We start from the raw sequence: 17,391 nt of genomic DNA on the forward strand, positions 1-17,391 counted from the left end.
TGTTGAATCCCACTCCCAGTTAGGAGCGATGTCGGTGAGAATTGTCGGCTCAGCATTTCTGGATGCCTCTGTTGTATTGTTAGTGGGCGGGGCCCTCTAGCACCTGTTGCAAGCTGTAGGTTGTTCACCAGGAAGCCTGGCTTGTTAGACCAATTACCCGCTGCTGGCCTTGGCCTCTCTGCCCTGGACAAAGTATTCTTTGCTCAGATTCTTGCAAACATCATGAGAAAGTGGTGGTTCTCATACTTTAGAGAGCATCAGAATCACTTGGAGGGCTTGATGAGCACAGATTGCTGAGCCCTATTCTGAAAGTTTCTGACTCAGCAGGTCTGGGATGGGCCAGTAATTTGCATTTCAAGTCCCCAAGAGATACTAATGCTGCTGGTCGAGGAACCACACTTTGAAAACCATTGTGATAAAGGACACAATTCATACACTCGGTGGACCGTGGGCCTGGAGTATGGGAGGATCAGACAGCTGGAAAGGAGAGTTGGGGCTTAGGGTGAGTGTGACCAAATTTGGTCAGCCAGCTACAGCAGATCCTCCTGGCTTTCTCTGTGTACTGTGGTGTCCTCCCACATCCCAAAGATGCATGTGTTGGGTGAATTGGCATGTCTCCATGATCCGAGTCTGAGCGAGTGGGGATGTGAGTGTGCCCTGCAATGGAACGGCGGCCTCTCCAGGGTCAGCTCCCACTTTGTGCCCTGAGCTGCTGGGATAGGTTTCAACCCTGAAATGGAAAGTAGGTAAATATCTTATTTTGATTAATCTTTCTTAAATGTATGCATAGCTCACATTTATTTCAGTGTTTAATATTAGAAATGTTTTGAGTCTTTATTAAGAAGTTTAGTGATGGCCAGGCACAGTGGCTCATGTCTGTAATCCCAGCACTTTGGAAGGCCAAGGCAGGTGGATCCATTGAGCCCAGGAGTTCAAGACCAGCCTGGGCAATGTGGTGAAACTCATCTTTGCAAAACATACCAAAAAATTAGCTGGTCAGGGTGGCATGCACCTGTGGTCCCAGCTACTTGGGAGGCTGAGGTGGGAGGATCACCTGAGCCCAGGAGACAGAGGCTGCAGTGAGCAGTGATCCTGCCACTGCACTCCAGCCTGGAAGACAGTGAGACCCTGTCTCAAAAAAAGAAAAAACAAGTTTGGTGATATTTTTGAGACCAGTGACTTGCAAGAGGAAACATGTTAGCTCAGCATTAAAATGCAGTGTTGGTTCTGACTTGGTGTCCACGTCTTTTCTCTGGAAGGGGCCCCTGTGACAGTATTATTTGGTTAGCTGGGTGTTTCTGAGTAACAAGGCCAAATTTGTGGAGGCAAGGAGTACGTTAGAAGGAGCATTAGATGAGCAGTCAGGAAACATGAACTCTTCTACCCCCTTTTTTTTGTTTTTTGTTTTTTTAGAAACTGATGTTTATTTTCCATCAACCATTTTACCATGTTGCTTAAGAGCCCGTGCAAGAACAGCTTAAGACCATTCAGTGGTTGCTCCTACCCATTCAGTGGCCTGAGCAGTGGGAGCTGCAGACCAGTCTTCTGTGGCAGGCTGAGCACTCCAGTCTTCAGTAGGGAACTGCTGAATAGGCACAGAGGGCACCTGCACACCTTCAGACCAGTCTGCAACCTCAGGCTGAGTAGTAGTGAACTCAGGAGCTGGAGCAGTCCATTCACCCTGGAATTCCTCCTTGGTCACTGCCTTTTCAGCAGCAGCCTGCTCTGCTTTTTCAGTCTCTTCAGGATCTCTGTAGAAGTAGAGATCAGGCATGACCTCCCACAGGTGTTCACGGGAAATCGTGCCACGCACACACAGAACTTTCCGGGCCGGCACCCACCACATCAAACCCACTGAGTGAGCTCCCTTGTTGTTGCATGGGATGGCAATGTCCACATAGCGCAGAGGAGAATCTGTGTTACACAGAGCAATGATAGGTAGGTTAACCTAAGATGCCTCCGTGAGAGGCTGGTGGTCAGCCCTGGGGTCAGTAACCACAAGAAGCCGTGGCTCCCGGAAGGCTGCCTGGATCTGGTTAGTGAAGGTTCCAGGAGTGAAGCGGCCAGCAAGTGGAGTGGCTTCAGTGGCAGCAGCAAACTTCAGCACGGCCCTCTGGCCAGTATTCCTGGAGGATATAACACTGACATCAGCAGGGTTTTCAATGGCATGAGCCGCCAGCAGAAGCTTCTCCCAGGTCCTCTTCAGATTTATGATGCAGATGCCATCACTTTTCCTTTTATAGATGTACTGTTCCATCTGGAAGTCAAGATTGGTGCCATCTAAGTGGGTTCCTGCTGCAAGGAACTTAAGGACATCTTACTCCTCCATTTGCAGGACATCAAGGGCTCTGGACATTGTGAAAGTTTCCCTTTAAGTTACGACGGGAATCCAGAACAACGCTGTATGGACCCCTCTGTAGGTAGCACGGAAAGGCCTTCTAGCCACTTTTAACATATCTTTCTCAACTTAATGGGACTCTTTCTGGCCAGTTTCCCAACCTGTGCAGCTAGAGTCATATTAACTCCATTTACCTGAAAACAATGCTTTGAGGATAGGATAAGAACACTGTTGTAAAAACTTTTGGGCAAGTTTAAAGTGTTTAGTATCTAATCCTACAATACTAGTTTTTGTTGTTGTTGTTTCTTTTTTTGAGACAGCGTCTCCATCTGTTTCCCAGGCCAGAGTGCAGTGATGTGACCACAGCTCACTGCAGACTCGATCTCCCAGACTCAAGCAATCCTCCCACCTCAGCCTCCCAAGTAGCTGGGACTACAGGCACATGCCAATATGCCTGGGTAACTTTAAATCTTTTCATAGAGGCTGGGCGTGGTGGCTCATGCCTGTAATACCAGCACTTGGGGAGGCTGAGATGGGTGGCTCACTTGAGGTCAGTAATTTGAGACCAGCCTGGACAACAGCAAAACCCTGTGTCTACTGAAAATACAAAAGTTAGCTGGGCATGGTGGCTGGTGCCTGTAATCCCAGCTACTCGGGAGCCTGAGGCACGAGAATCGCTTGAACCTGGGAGGTGGAAGGAGGTTGCAGTGAATTGAGTTCACACCACTGCACTCCAGTCTGGGCAAGAGAGTGAGACTTCATCCCAAAAATAAAAAAAACCAAAATCTTTTTATAGAGACAGTGTTGCCCAGGCTGGTTTTGAACTCCTGGGCTCAGGCAATCTGCCTGTCTCAGCCTCCCAAGTGCTGGGATTACAGGCATGAGCCACTGCACCCAGGCGGTTTTTTTTTTTTTTTTTTTTTTTAACAGGGTCTTGATCTGTCACCCAGGCTAGAATGCAGTAGTATGCTCACAGCTCACTGCACTGGGCTTGACCTTCTGGGCTCAAGTGATCCCACCTCAGCCCCCTATAGCTGGAACTACAGGTGCACACCACCATGCCCAGCTAAATTTTTGTATTTTTTGTAGACAGGGCTTCCCCATGTTGCCCAGGCTTACTGCACTCGGCTTTACTCCTGGGCTTAAGTGATCCTCCCACCTCAGCACGTGTAGCTGGGACTACAGGTCATGCCACCATGCCCAGCTAATTTTTTTGGTATTTTTTATAGAGATAGGGTTTCGACATGTTGGCTAGGCTGGTCCTGAACTCCTGGGGTCAAGGGATATGCCCACCTCAGCCTCCCAAATTGTGGAGCCACCGTGCCCCACCGATTTTTAAAAAATAATCTTCTCTGTGGTCTGAACCCAAAGGGCAAGCGGAATCAAAGGGCAGGTTCGTATGTTGGAAAGAGCAGTTGAGCAAGGACAGGATGTCTGAGCTCTGATTTCAGTTTTGCCACTAACCAGCAGTGTGATTGTACATCAACTGCCTTTCTCTCTGGGCCTTAGTTTCCCCATCTATAAAATGGGGATGTTAGATTAGATCATGTCTAATGTCACACTAAGATTTAACAGTCTGGAAGTCTATGACTTTAATTAATTAGTCGTCATGGTTTGATTTCTAGGCAGGCTATCATACTCTGGCCTTTGTGTCATGGAGGGAGATAACCAAATAAAAGAGATGGCGTGCATCAGAATATTGTTGCTAGATCCAGGGTGCAGGACATGGGGGATGGAGACTGAAGCCAGAGCTGGAAGGCTGGAAAGGGACGTGTCATTCTCAGACAATTTGCTGCAAGTCTGGGTGCTTTTTTCACCCATGAAGCTCATGTTGGCAGCTCATAAACCAGGGAGTTCCCAGGAGAGAGAAGCTAGTGGGCTGGCTTCATAGACTCCTATCCCACCTCTCCCCTTGGCTTCATGACATTGGATATTTGAATTCCAACTGTCCCCTTCTGGAGACTAGAAGGGGTGGAGGGTGAGGGGCTTAACCTTTCACCTCCATATCTATGCCTCATCCTTAGCCTGGCCTTGAGGTAGCCGCTCAGAAAGAAGGGCAGTGAGCAGGCCACTGGCTTCCGGAAGGAAAAGAAAAAGCCCAGCATGCTCTTAGAAGACCAGCGTTCCTGCCTCCCAAAGCACTATCTCTGGTTCTCCTGCCACAGGACGCCCCTATCCTTAGCCAGGCCAAGGGTGTGTGCCCTGAGCCTCACCCTCGTCCTTCCTCCCTAAGGCCCACTGACACCTGTGGAGAGCAGCTTAAGTGGCAGAACCGGTATCAGAGCACCCTGGGGCTCTGTGAGGCTGTAGCTTCTACTCCTGGGAAAGGCTGGAGGCTATTTCTACTCCCTTAGTCAGCACAGGGTGGGAAGGGTGAGGGCCTGGGAAAGGCCAGTGGTGTGAGCGTCTGCAGTAATTGCTCCTCTGTAAACACAGTAATAGCAGGTCTGGGATTATGGCTGTTACTCCTGATAATTATCAGCTGCAGTGCCTTCCTCCCTAGGTGGGCCACACCGAGCTCATCACAGCACAGGGGGCTGTGGAGTAAGCTCCGGATTTCCCAGATCTCTTTCTACAGTTGCTAGGCAACTGGGAGTCTGTGCTGGAAGCAGGGGATCTCATTTAGGAAAATCTCCCTAGGTCCCCCAAATCTCTGAAGTCTAAATTGATTGTTCTCCTAGTGGAGGCCTTGAATGAATGACCACTCACCTGGGAGGGTCAGAGGCCCGTCCAAATGCAGAAGCAGTCTGGTAACTGAATGAGGGGCCCAGCCAGCCCAGGGAACATGGGTAGGACAGGCTGGTCCGGGAGAAAGCCTTTTGCTGAATCCTATGACTGTTGTTTAGGGAAGGGGGCTGGTTCATATGTGCTGTGGTTTAGCTGGCTGGGATGAGAAGCAGCTTACAGGTGTCCACCTTGTACTGGCCAGAGAAGCTTAAGAGGTGACCCAGAAGAAGAGAAGACACAGAGGGCGGGAAGGTGACTTGTGTTACTTGTCTTGTTTTTTTTTTTGTTTTGTTTTGTTTTTTGTTTTTTTTTTGAGACGGAATTTCACTCTTGTTGCCCAGGCTGGAGTGCAATGGCGCGATCTCGGCTCACTGCAACCTGTGCCTCCCAGGTTCAAGCAATTCTCCTGCCTCAGCCTCCTAAGTTGCTGGCTGGGATTACAGTCATGCACCACCACACTCTGTTAATTTTTGTATTTTTAGTAGAGATGGGGTTTCACCATGTTGGTCAGGCTGGTCTTGAACTCCTGACCTCAGGTGATCTGCCCACCTTGGCCTCCCAAAGTGCGGGGATTACAGGCATGAGCCACCAAGCCCAGTCAAGCTGGCTTGTTTTTAGTGGAAAGTGCCTGTGAGGGTGTTAAGGAACAGGCCCTAGTGTCTTCTGCTCCACTCCAGAGCTCCATGGACCAGTGTGTGAGACCACAGGGGAGGAGAAAGTTCTTGGAGCTGCCTTGATTGGTTGATGAAGGGGATGTGACTTGGAGGTTATTAAACCGAATTGTATCTATTCAAGGACCTAATGCATTGTTTTAGGCATGACTTGGGAATCTGCTCCCAAGACACTCGATCTCTATGTCATAGGTTCGGGCAGGTGTGGAGTTGGGAAGGAGGAGAAGGAAGCAGCAGGGCTGTTGGTCCTGGATCCTGTTCACCATGACCCAGCATGACATTTTCCTATTGAGTTTTGAGGAGTGCATCTACTCTGCTTACCTGGCAAGAGACTCTAGCTCAGAAGCAGAAACCAAACACGCAGGCATTAAAACTCAAGAAACCTTCCTTGACCATGTACTCAGATAGGCAGGTGCTGGGGGCCAGGAGGAAAATGAGGACCTGTGGGACCCAGTTCCTGCTCTCAGGGAGCTCACAGTCAACCAGGGAGGTGTCACATGCACTACTGCAATTAGGGGTCATTTTTCTTCCTGGGAATGAGTGTCTCACAGCAGCCAGAGGTTGAGTCTTTGTCTTAAGGTGGAGGTAATAAAAACCTGTTTGTCTTCCCAGAGCAAGACTTGCCTTAGGGCCCCTGCTGGTTCGTGACAGGGCGTTCAGTTTGCCTGAGTCAAGCTGGGGAGGTTCTCCTAGTCTTTGGAATCCTGTTGGGCAGGGAGGCTGCAGGGGATCTGGAAGAGGTAAGGCCTGTCCCTGGGGTGGGAGCTGAGGAGGTAGACATGAAGAACTCCCTGGATTAGGACAGTGGCCCAGGAGGGGAAAAGAGATGTTTGGGTGGTAAGAAAACAGGCCTAGACCACAGTCCTCTCCACCTAGCCGGAATGGCCCCAGGAGCCTGTGATGAAAAGAACCAAGCTGCCCATACACTGGTGTTGACGGCACTTTAACACAGAAATATCCATGATCACAGTCACCTTCAGATTCAACCAGTATTCATGGAGTTCCCACCATGTGCCAGCTAAAAGGCTTGGTGCTTTTCCACAGCTATCTTCTTTAGCCCACATTCTCTCAATAATTCTATGAAGTAGGTGTCTCACTCCTGTAATCTCAGCACTTTGGGAGGGCAAGGCAGGCAGATCACTTGAGGTCAGGAGTTCAAGACCAGCCTGGCCAATATGGTGAAACCCCATCTCTACCAAAAATACAAAAATTAGTCGGGTGTGGTGGCACATGCCTGTAATTCCAGCTACTCAGGAGGCTGAGGCACAAGAATCACTCAAACCTGGGAGGCGGAGTTTGCAGTGAACCGAGATTGCGCCACTGCACTGCAGCCTGGGTGACAGAGTGAGACTGGGGCTCAAAAATAATAATTCTATGAAGTAGGTAGCAGCCTCATTTTACAGAAAAGAAAACAGAACTGTCGAGGCCTAAGAGTACACAGTGAATACTCACCAGATTTGGGTTTGAACTCATCCTGCTGGCAGGTTCTGTGGGACACCACCTAGATGTCCTTTAAGTATTTATTTATTTATATATTTTTTGAGATGGAGTCTTGCTCTGTTGCCCAGGCTGGGGTGCAGTGGCATGATCTCGGCTCACTATAATCTCTGTCTCCCGGGTTCAAGCGATTCTCCCGCCTCAGCCTCCCGAGTAGCTGGGATTACAGGCACCCGCCATCATGCCTGGCTAATTTTTTTTTGTATTTTTGTAGAGATGGGGTTTCACCTTGTTGGCCTGGCTGGTCTTGAACTCCTGGCCTCAGGTGATCCACCCACCTCGGCCTTCCAAAGTGCTGGGATTACAGGTGTGAGCCACCACACCTGGCCTCCTTTAAGTATTTCAAATTCATTTTATCTAAAACCAAGTTCACTACTCTTGACTCCTCCAGGGTTCCCTTGTCTCAGTAAATAGTCATCAGTGCAGCTGCCTGGAATGTGGACGTTTTCCTAGATACTTCCCTTTTTCTCACTCCTACTCTCTAGGTCTGTTTCTCTTACCACCTAAACATCTCTTTTCCCCTCCTGGGCCACAATCCTAATCCAGGCTTGAATCATGTATCAGCCTGGTCATCACAATGGCCTCTAGCCTGGGCTCCCTGCCTGGAGCCTCCCCACCCTCTGCCGTCCACATTGCTGCTGCAGATGCCTCTCTGTCAAGATAAATGCAAACCCATCATGTTCACTGAAAGGCCCTTCTGGACTGGACCCTGATTGTTTGCAGTGCCACATCTCCTATCCAATCTTCGCGCACATTACTGTCCCCCAGGCAGGTGACCTGTGTGTTGTTCCCCGAGTGTGCCACACCTCTTGTCTGCCACATGCTTTGCTCCAGCTGTTCTTTCTCTCTGGCCTCCCTTGTCCTCACCCATCTCTGCTCACCTCCCCAATTTCTTTTTGTGTCTTCCAACCTAGCCCCAGTTTTTTGTGTTAGCATTTCCAGATGCCCCAGGTGGCGGTATTGTCCCTTGCTTATGCTACCTGTCCCCAGAACAGACCGTGGGGCTCTGCAGACCAGAAGTGGAGTTTTGGATGCTTGGCAACTGTAGTCATTGTTTGACAAATGAACAGCCTTAGAAAATAGTGTTTTAAGTCAAGGAGACACTGCAACATAAAATAAATTTTAGAAAATTATGTATATCTTGTGTAGTTCATTATTCAAAGGAAGAGAGTTAGCATTTGTTGAAGCCTACTACAGTCTATGCCGGCCCTTTCCCTGTGTTATGTCACTTAACCCACAATGCTGGGACTGAGGCACAGAAAGCCTAGATGGCAGACGCACAGTCACTCCGTGGTTATGGGCCACACCTAGGGGTCAAGTCCAGGCGAACTGTCTGCTCCTTCCCTGCCTCCTCTGGCCTCTCCTATTTACAGACAGGCTATCCAGTGTGGGGATTCTTTTTTTTAGCCATCTGGGGGCCTATCAGGACTGCCACAAGGGAGGGAAAAAGGGATAGAGGACCAGGGACAGGAGGATCAGTGATGCCCAAGACACCACAACTGGATGTGTTTTCTTTCTTTCTTTTTTTTTTGAGACAGAATTTCGCTTTGTTTCCCAGGCTGGAGTGCAGAGGTATGATCTCGGTTCACTGCAACCTCTGCTTCCTGAGTTCAAGCGATTTTCCTGCCTCAGCCTCCTGAGTAGCTGGGACTACAGGCATGTGCTACCACACCCAGCTAATATTTGTATTTTCAGTAGAGACAGGGTTTCACCATGTTGGCCAGGCTGGTCTTGAACTTCTGGCCTCAAGTGATCCTCTCACCTTGGCCTCCCAAAGTGCTGGGATTACAGATGGGAGCTACCATGCCTGGTCTTGTGGTATGTTTTCATCACACCTTACTGTGTTTCTCCAGAAGCACAATTCCTACAGTAGGATTGTCACAAAGTGACCTGAAGGCTGACAGCATTGTGACTCCACGACCAGGCACATTGGGCCTATGCCCCCGTGGCCCATTTCAGCATGGAGAGAAGCAGAAACAGAGCTGGGCCTTGGGTTTTCCCAGGAGCCTGAAGCAGGGCCCTCCCCTCCCTGTCTCCTTGCTCAGCGGCGTGCCTGGTGCCAGCTGGTGCCGAGCACAGGACTGTTGCATGAATGAAGGAATGATTGGGTGCATTCCAGAATGCCATGCTTCTCAGGAAGGAGGAGAAGGGAGTGCTCTCCCTTGTTCTTGGGTGTCTTTCCTAAGGCCAGGGGCATTTCTACTATCAGCCAATTCCTAGTGTTCCCTCCATGCTTCCCTCCTTCTCTTCTCCCTTCCTTGGCCCCTTTTCTAGTCTCTTATGCTAGTCTCTTACCTGGGAGATGAACATGTTATTTTACTTTTGCTGGCTTTGGGATTCCCTGAAGAATGATCCATTCAACATTTATTCACCAAACACTTACTGGATGCCTTCTCTGTGCTTGGCAAGTGTGAGGCTCTATGGGTAGAAAAAGAATGAGGAAATGCGCCGGACCCCCAGGAGCTCATGCACAGGGGACAGCCAGACAAGGCGATGGGTTACAATGGCATTTGATTGGAGGTGAGTGCAGTGAGGGACACCAGGAAGACTTGGATGGATGGGATTCAGGGAAGGCATCCTGGAGAAAGTGACAACTGAGCTGAGTCCTGAGCACTTGCATGACCTGGGAGTGAGTGCCTCCTTACATTTTGTGTCCTTAGTACCAGCTCTGGTCCTGAGGATGGGTCGGGGTTGGTGGGAAGGGGGAAGACAGTGATGGTGAACGGCTGGGAAGTGCCTTCCAGGTAAGGGAAGCAGCTCGTGGCAGAGGCCTGAGGGGAGAGCCCCATGGTTCCTTCACATCCACCTCTCTGGAGGGGGTGCTGTGTGTGTGGGACAGCTGCTAGTTAGTGCCTGTACCTCATCAGTCACACCCAAGAGCCAGACCATTGTCCCCACACCCCGTGTTACCGGTACTCTTGCTGGGGAGAGAAGGTAGCTTAAGATGGTAAGGGACGGGCTGTTGTGCGCTCTGACAGCTTCTCAGCCTGTCTACCAGAGTGATAAAATAGCTGACACTTAGTGCTCACCGTGTGCCAGGCACCGTTCTGAGCAAGCACCTTACATGCATGAACTTACCTAGTTCTATGAGGATGGTGCTATTACTGTCACCCAACCTTACAGATGCAGACACTGAGGCACAGAATGGTGGAGTAACTTGTCCAAGGCCATACAAGCAGAGCCTGGATTCAGACTTAGGCAGTGCAGTCCCAGAGCCCGTGCACCTAACCACTATACTGCTTTTCCTAATACTGCTGAAAAACAGGAGAGAGTAAATGCCCCTTGGGCAATTTGTAGTAACTACTACAGGCGTAAAATTTATTAAAAAACTCACATCTTGTCTTAAAAATTCATGTACATTGTGACCAGGCACAGTGGCTCACACCTGTAATTCCCAGCACTTTGGAAGGCTGAGGCAGGGGGATTGCTTGAGCCCAGGAATTTGAGACCAGCCTGGGCAACATGGCAAAACTCCATCGCTACAAAAAATAAAAATAAAAATTTAGCTGGATGTGGTGGTGCATGCCTGTAATACCAGCTATTTGGGAGGCTGAGGTGGGAGGATCACCTGAGCCCAGAAGTTGAGGCTGCAGTGAGCTGTGATGGTGCCATCGCACTCCAGCCTGGGCCACAGAGTGAGGCCTTGTCTCAAAAAAAAAAAAAAAAAAAAAAAAAGTCATGTACGTTTTGCATCTATAGCAAAACGAGATCCCTGTTTAATAAAAATATCTTCCACCAAATAATCAAGTAGAATCGGTGCTCCAGAGAGACGTGGCCCATGTCTTCTGAGGCATTGAGTATCCTCAGAGACGCAGTCTGCAGCAGAGAGAGCCCAGCCAAGCACAGCTTTCAGAACAGGAGGGACTCAGACCAGGCTTCAGGAGTTGGGAAGAAGGGACTTGAGTTTTCACAGGGGTGCTGGATCGCTTTCCACCCTACATCCTCTCACCCTATTTATACTAGTGTCTCTCTGAAGTCAGAGTACATGCTAGGAACATGGACAGAGACTTCCCCATGTGACCATCAGTGAAGCACTTCTGTCAATGGGCTATTCCCATGTTATGGTCACTGGGCTGCCGTGTTGGTAGCTGTTGTTTCTCCTTCTCCCCTTCCTTGCTTCCCCTTTCCTTCCTCCCCCATCTCCTCCTCCCCTTCTCCTCCCCCCTCCTCCTCCCCTCCTCCTCCCCCCTCCTCCTCCTTCTTTGTCCCTCCTCCTCCCCTTCTCCTCCCCCTCCTCCTTCCTTGTCACCCTTCCTCCTCCCACTCTTCCTCCCCCTCCTCCTTTCTTGTTCCTCCTCCTCCTCTTCCTCCTCCCCTTCCTCTTCCTTCCTCCTCCTCCTCCTTCTGTTTTCTTTTCTTCTGGAGGAGGCCTCCCTAAGGGTCATGTGAGCCCATACACATTAGATCAGACTCCGGGGAACCTATTCCATTTTAGCTGCAGCATTTAGTTCTTTCTAGTTTTCTAGTTCCTCTATTTTTTTTTTTTTTTTTTTTAGTTCTAGTGTTTGCTCATGTTGAGCCACTGCAGAAAACCCTCTTGAGTGGGCTTAAAAAATAACAGCCACCACTACAAAACCCAACATTTTTATTCTTCTTTCTTTACCCTCCCAATTTCCAAATAGTTCCCTCTCTTGGGGCACACATTGACCATCTTTCTTCTGTCCCAGACATGAGGTGCACTGTCGCATGGCTGACTGTGAGGCTCAGCGGGGCCATTTCTGTTGAACATATTGCAGGTGAAACTGCTCCAGCTTTCTTCTCCTCTGATGTCTTTCAGCCCCATCATCTCTGAGGTCTCCTTAGCCTTCATTCATTCAACCAGTGGGTAATTATTGAGCACTTACTATTGGCCAGGTGCTGTCCCAGGCACAAGAGTGCCATGGAGAGCATGATAAAATTGTCTTGTGAAGCTTACATTGGTCAATGGAGACAAACACCCAAGATGTAAATAAATTTAAAAGTTTCAGATAGTTATAAATGCTATGAAGAAAATAAAATAGAGTACTATACGGAGTGACAAGAAGAAAGGAGAAGAAACATCGAGTATCAAGATCCTAGAGTAGGAAAAGACTTCAAGAATGGAAGGGAGGCCAGTGTGGCCAGAGCGTGGTGGCTGAGGGGAAGTGAGGTTTGGGGGGCAGCAGGTAGAGGGAAGGGACAGATCACTCAGGCCTTATATGCCACAGTGAGGAGTTTGCTTTTATTTTATGTGCAGCAGGGGAGCAACATGATCACTTCATGAAAAGAACCATCCTGGCTGTTGTGGAAAATGGATGGTTGGAACCGAGAGTAAGAACAAGGAGACCAGTTAGGAGGCCATTATAGTGCCCCAGGTCTCTGCTATCGTGGCTTGGAAGGCGCCCCCTTGGATGGGGGCAACAAAGAGGGTGAGAAATAGATTTGAGGTAGATGTATTTTATTTTATTTTATTTTTTTGAGACAGAGTCTCACTCTGTTGCTCAAGCTGGAGTGCAGTGGTGCGATCTCGGCTCGCTGCAAGCTCCGCCTCCCGGGTTCATGCCATTCTCCTGCCTCAGCCTCCTGAGTAGCTGGGACTACAGGCACCCGCCACCACACCCAGCTAACTTTTTGTATTTTTTTTTTTTTTAGTAGAGATGGAATTTCACCATGTTAGCCAGGATGGTCTCAATTTCCTGACCTCGTCATCCACTTGCCTTGGCCTCCCAAAGTGCTGGGATTACAGGCGTGAGCCACTGCGCCTGGTCTAATTTTTGTATTTTTAGTAAAGACAGGGTTTTGCCATGTTGGTCAGGCTGGTCTTGAACTCCTGATCGCTGGTAATCCACCTGCCTTGGCCTCCCAAAGTGCTGGGATTACAGGCATGAGCCACCATGCCTGGCCCGAGGTAGATTTTAGAGGCAAACACAATGGAGTAGCAAATGCTCTTGTCTGGGCCCCAGAAGTCCTGGGATTAAATCCTGAGTTCACCACTCATCAGATGTGGGAGCTTCTACAGATGGCCTAATGCTTCCGTCCCCTCATCTATAAAATAAAGATAACGGCACCTACCTCCCAGTTTCTCAAGAAGGGGAGCTGAAGAAGGCAGATGTGCCCAGCAGGGTGCCTGTGAAACAGGGCCTCCGCCAAGTTGCTTTGTGAGAATGAGTGGGGGTTTGAGTGTACTCTGGAGAGGTAGCTGGGCACTCCAGGCATTTCCTGGAACTCACTTGTCCTCTGTTAAAAAGGGGGAAAGGAAAGATTCTTACCCAGGCTACTGGGAGTGCGCCCATCTTCCAGGTAACTCAAAGTCAGCTCTTGAGTAATCAGGGAAGGGTGTATTTGGAAGCCACTCATTGCCTTTTATACTGGGGACATGGGTTTTAGGTGAGGGTTGGGAAATGCCTGGGGCTGGCAGGAGAGAATAGCCTGAGGGGCTCATGGCAGCTGCCAGGCAGGAGGGTGCGAACCTGGGGGCAGGCCTGCTGCGTTCAGAGGGGCAGCTGGTAGAGGTGGCTCTGGAAATACGGGCTCTGGCAGTTGATGGAAGGAAGGCTGGGGAACAGTTTGATGGACTGATAGGTTTCCAGAGACTCTCAGCCAGCCTGGATAGTGACCTTTTGCAGGTGGAGCCGGTCAGTTTGGAGGCCTTTCCATGGAAGTTCTGAAAGCAGAGTTCCCGCCCCTGGAAATCCCCCATCCTACGCTGGCTTGTGGTCCTGCAGCCCTGCGGGAGCTGCCTGACCCTGGGGCAGGGTGCATGGACTTCGATGAAGGCCAGAACCAAAGGTCAGCATAACTGGGGTAGTATTTATGGGCTATGCCCCTTTCTCTTTAGCTCTCTGAAGTGTGGCTGCTGCAGCCTCAGGTTTCTGAAGGGCGGGAAAGGGGAGCTGATGTCAGCAGAGCACCGATGGAGTGCCTGGCCCTGTGCCAAGCAGCCTACACTCCTCATGACACATGGGTAAAGCAAACATTATCATCTGCATTTTTTTTTAATAGTAGGAAACTAAGGCTCCAAGGGATGGAAGTAGCTTTTCCCATGTTATGTGACTGGTACTGGGAACTCGAGTCTGCCCTGCTTCACAGCTCCTGTTCCTGCACAAGCGTCTCCGGAGAGGCTGGGGTGCATCAGAACCTCCAGAGAAGGGGACTTGGGAGTTTGATGTTTAAAAATGCCACACAGGCATGTGAAATGGAGAACTGAATTGGAAACTTCTGCCTGTGGCTTTTTTTTTTTTTTTTTGAGACGGAGTCTCGCTCTGTTGCCCAGGCTGGAGTGCAGTGGCAGAATCGTGGCTCACTGCAACCTCTGCCTCCCAGGATCAAGCAATTCTCCTTCCTTAGCCTCCTGCATAGCTGGGATTACAGGCATGCACCACCACGCCCAGTTAATTTTTTTTTGTATTTTTAGTAGAGACAGGATTTCACCATGTTGGCCAGGCTGGTCTCAAACACCTGATCTCAAGTGATTTGCCTGCCTTGGCTCTCAAAGTGCTCGGATTACAGGTATGAGCCACTGCGCGTGGCCTGCCTGTGGCTTTATTGAAGGCCTTAGTGGGGGCATTGTTAGGTGCCTGCCTTTGCAACACCACCTTAGCAGGACTTACAGAATCTTAACGGGAAAAGATACTTTAAACTGTGTTGACTAGGCCGGGCACAGTGACTCATATCTGTAATGCCAGCATTTTGGGAGGCCAAGGTGGTGGTTGTGGTGTGGGGATCATTTGAGCTCAGCCTGGGCAACATAGTGAGAATCCATCTCACTATGGGCAGGGTGGTGCATGTCTATAGGCCTAACTACTTGTGGGGCTAAGGTGAGGGGATCGCTTGAACCCTGGAATAAACTGTGTTAACTGATTTTCCAGCTATAATGCCTGGGGAAGTCATTTAACCTCTCTTAGCCTCAGTTTTCTTGTCTGTACAATAGGGATCAAAATGTTTACCCTGCAGAACTCTTGAAGGATTAGGGATGTTATAGGAAATGACTTAGCATAATGCCTGGCCCAGCTAACCACTGAATGAATGGTAGCTGTTAACATTAACCAATGCGTCATTAAATCTTTTTTGTGAGGGGACTGGGGGATTGTTGGCTCGCCTGTGGTCTGCTCACCCATTGCTGAGGCCCCCTCCTTGGCACAGCCTGTTCCATAGAAAGAGCAGACTGCCAGCCACTCCTCTCCTTCCTGGGCAAGCCCAGTGTCCCCACAGGCCATCGGACCCTTGCCCCTGGCGCTTGAGGCTTGGACACATGGTGACACCCTCTGCTTTTCAGCTGGCAAGCGTGCCCCCTCTCCAGGCTGGCCCCAGGGCAGCCCGGGAAGGGGGAGCTGGCCTCGTGCTGGGGAGGCTGGCCCTTTGCCCTGCTCCTCTGCCAGCTGGGCGGCTGGGCCCGGCAGCAGCTTGGACTAGCTCGAAGGCCCAGCAGGGGCCTCTGTGGGCGGCAGCCTCCCTGAGCCCCTCTTTTAGCACCGGGCCATCTGGTGCCTCTGTCCCCTTTTGTGTGCCTGCAGGGAGAGGAGGGGAGGTGAAGGGGGAGGAGACAGGAGATCTCTCTGGCCAGCTTTCTTCTGAATTGAGGAGAAGGAGGAGTTTGAGACAGAAGGGAGCAGGGCCTGGGAAAGAGGTGGAGGGGACTCTAGGCTCCGGACTTAGGAAGAAAGGAGGACGGAGGCATGAGAGGTGGGAGGAGAAAGAAAGCCCAGAAGGAACGGACCCTCTAAGAACCTGGGTATGAGAGCTCAAAGGGAGAAGAGAGCAGAGAGAGCAAGCAAGAACCAGAAAGCTGTGTGGCGAGGAAAGAGGGAGTGCTGCAGAAAAGGGAAGAAAAGTACTCAGGAAAGAACGATGTCCAGGAGTTGAAAGGGGTACAAGAATCTCTCCAAGTACAATGTGTTAAGTTGGTGCCTTATTTCAGTTCTTGGAAAGAGGAAGTGAGAGTGTGTGGGTCAGATGCCTTTCCCTGGCCAGGCTGTAGGTGAATGGGAGGGTGGCTGAGACCCGCAGGGTGCATTTCCGCAGAGCAGCCCGGGGCCCAGCCTGGCCCTGCCCATTGACCATGCAGGTTGGTTCCCAGTCATGGCAGCCACCAACTGCGGACTCCCTAGGGGTGGGAAGAAAACGTCTCCTATTGACAAATACCCCTTTGATAGGTTCACCTGGGGAGTAAAAGTGCATTCCTGAGGGCATTAGAGGCATGACTTTTTTTTTTTTTTGAGACGGAGTCTCGGTCTGTCGCCCAGGCTGGAGTGCAGTGGTGCGATCTCGGCTCACTGCAAGCTCCGCCTCCCAGGTTCAAGTCATTCTCCTGCCTCAGCCTCCCAAGTAGCTGGGACAACAGGTGCCAGCCACCACACCCGGCTAATTTATTATTATTATTTTTAGTAGAGATGGGGTTTCACCGTGTTAGCCAGGATGGTCTTGATCTCCTGACCTCGTGATCCTCCTGCCTCGGCCTCCCAAAGTGCTGGCATTACAGGCATGAGCCACTGCACCTGGCCAGGCAGGACTTTAAAGAATGTCACATTTGGGATTTTACAGGCTTTGAAGCACCTGTCCCCTGCCGGATGGCAGAATATCCCATGTCCTCCATCAGTTCCCAGTGGCGTGGCATGAATGATGCAGACACAGGAATAACAATAAAACCGTGTGGCTTTGTGCTTTTCTGGTGCCATGTTCATTTGGGCTCACGGTCTGCGTTTGGTGTAGTCACAGAGGACACAGAGAATGGGCTATTTTCTCTGCTGAGGACAATACAGACTGGCCTTGGGTTGGATGGCTGCCTTTCCCTGGCTGTGTTCCTGGAGCCCGCTCAGAATTGAGCTCCTCTCCCTGCTGAGTTCTTCCAGGCAGTGGCCCCCTCCCTCTACACTCTGGCCCTGAAGTGTGGTTAGCCCAAAATCTGCCCAGTCATCTGCATAAGGCCTTATCAGGGTCTGTCTTCCGGTCCCATCTGGAAAGTACTGTCCTTGAAGCAGGAAATCTTTGCAAATTAACGCACAACTGAGGCCCTGGGAGAGCACATTAGGCGTGAGAAAGCTGAGTGAGACTGATTTAGTGCATATAGGTCCATTTAGCATCAACCAAGTGCTGAGATTTTTTTCTTCTACCATTAAGTTCAATGGAAGATCACAGGCTGCCAGCTCTAGGAAGCACTTTGCAGCTCGAGTGCTGGTATGGGGGTGCTCCATCTTGCCTCAA

At 50.3% G+C, this 17,391-nt stretch overlaps 1 long non-coding RNA gene and 1 pseudogene across 4 annotated transcripts in view; one reads left to right on the forward strand and one right to left on the reverse strand.

Annotated features, from left to right (window-relative positions):
* Nucleotides 1-314: 314 nt before the first annotated feature.
* LOC144340671 (uncharacterized) overlaps nucleotides 315-17,391 on the forward strand; it is a 44,882-nt gene continuing 27,805 nt past the window's right edge. The window contains exon 1 of one of the 4 annotated variants that reach the window (XR_013416918.1): nucleotides 315-746. This is a non-coding gene — a long non-coding RNA (uncharacterized LOC144340671). The remainder of the gene's footprint in view (nucleotides 747-17,391) is intronic. The other 3 variants (XR_013416916.1, XR_013416919.1, XR_013416921.1) reach the window with 3 other exon arrangements.
* Nucleotides 1,426-3,020, reverse strand: LOC701421 (small ribosomal subunit protein uS2 pseudogene; annotated as a pseudogene).

The sequence above is a fragment of the Macaca mulatta genome, chromosome 1 (assembly GCF_049350105.2).
Source record: "Macaca mulatta isolate MMU2019108-1 chromosome 1, T2T-MMU8v2.0, whole genome shotgun sequence".
Taxonomy (NCBI): domain Eukaryota; kingdom Metazoa; phylum Chordata; class Mammalia; order Primates; family Cercopithecidae; genus Macaca; species Macaca mulatta.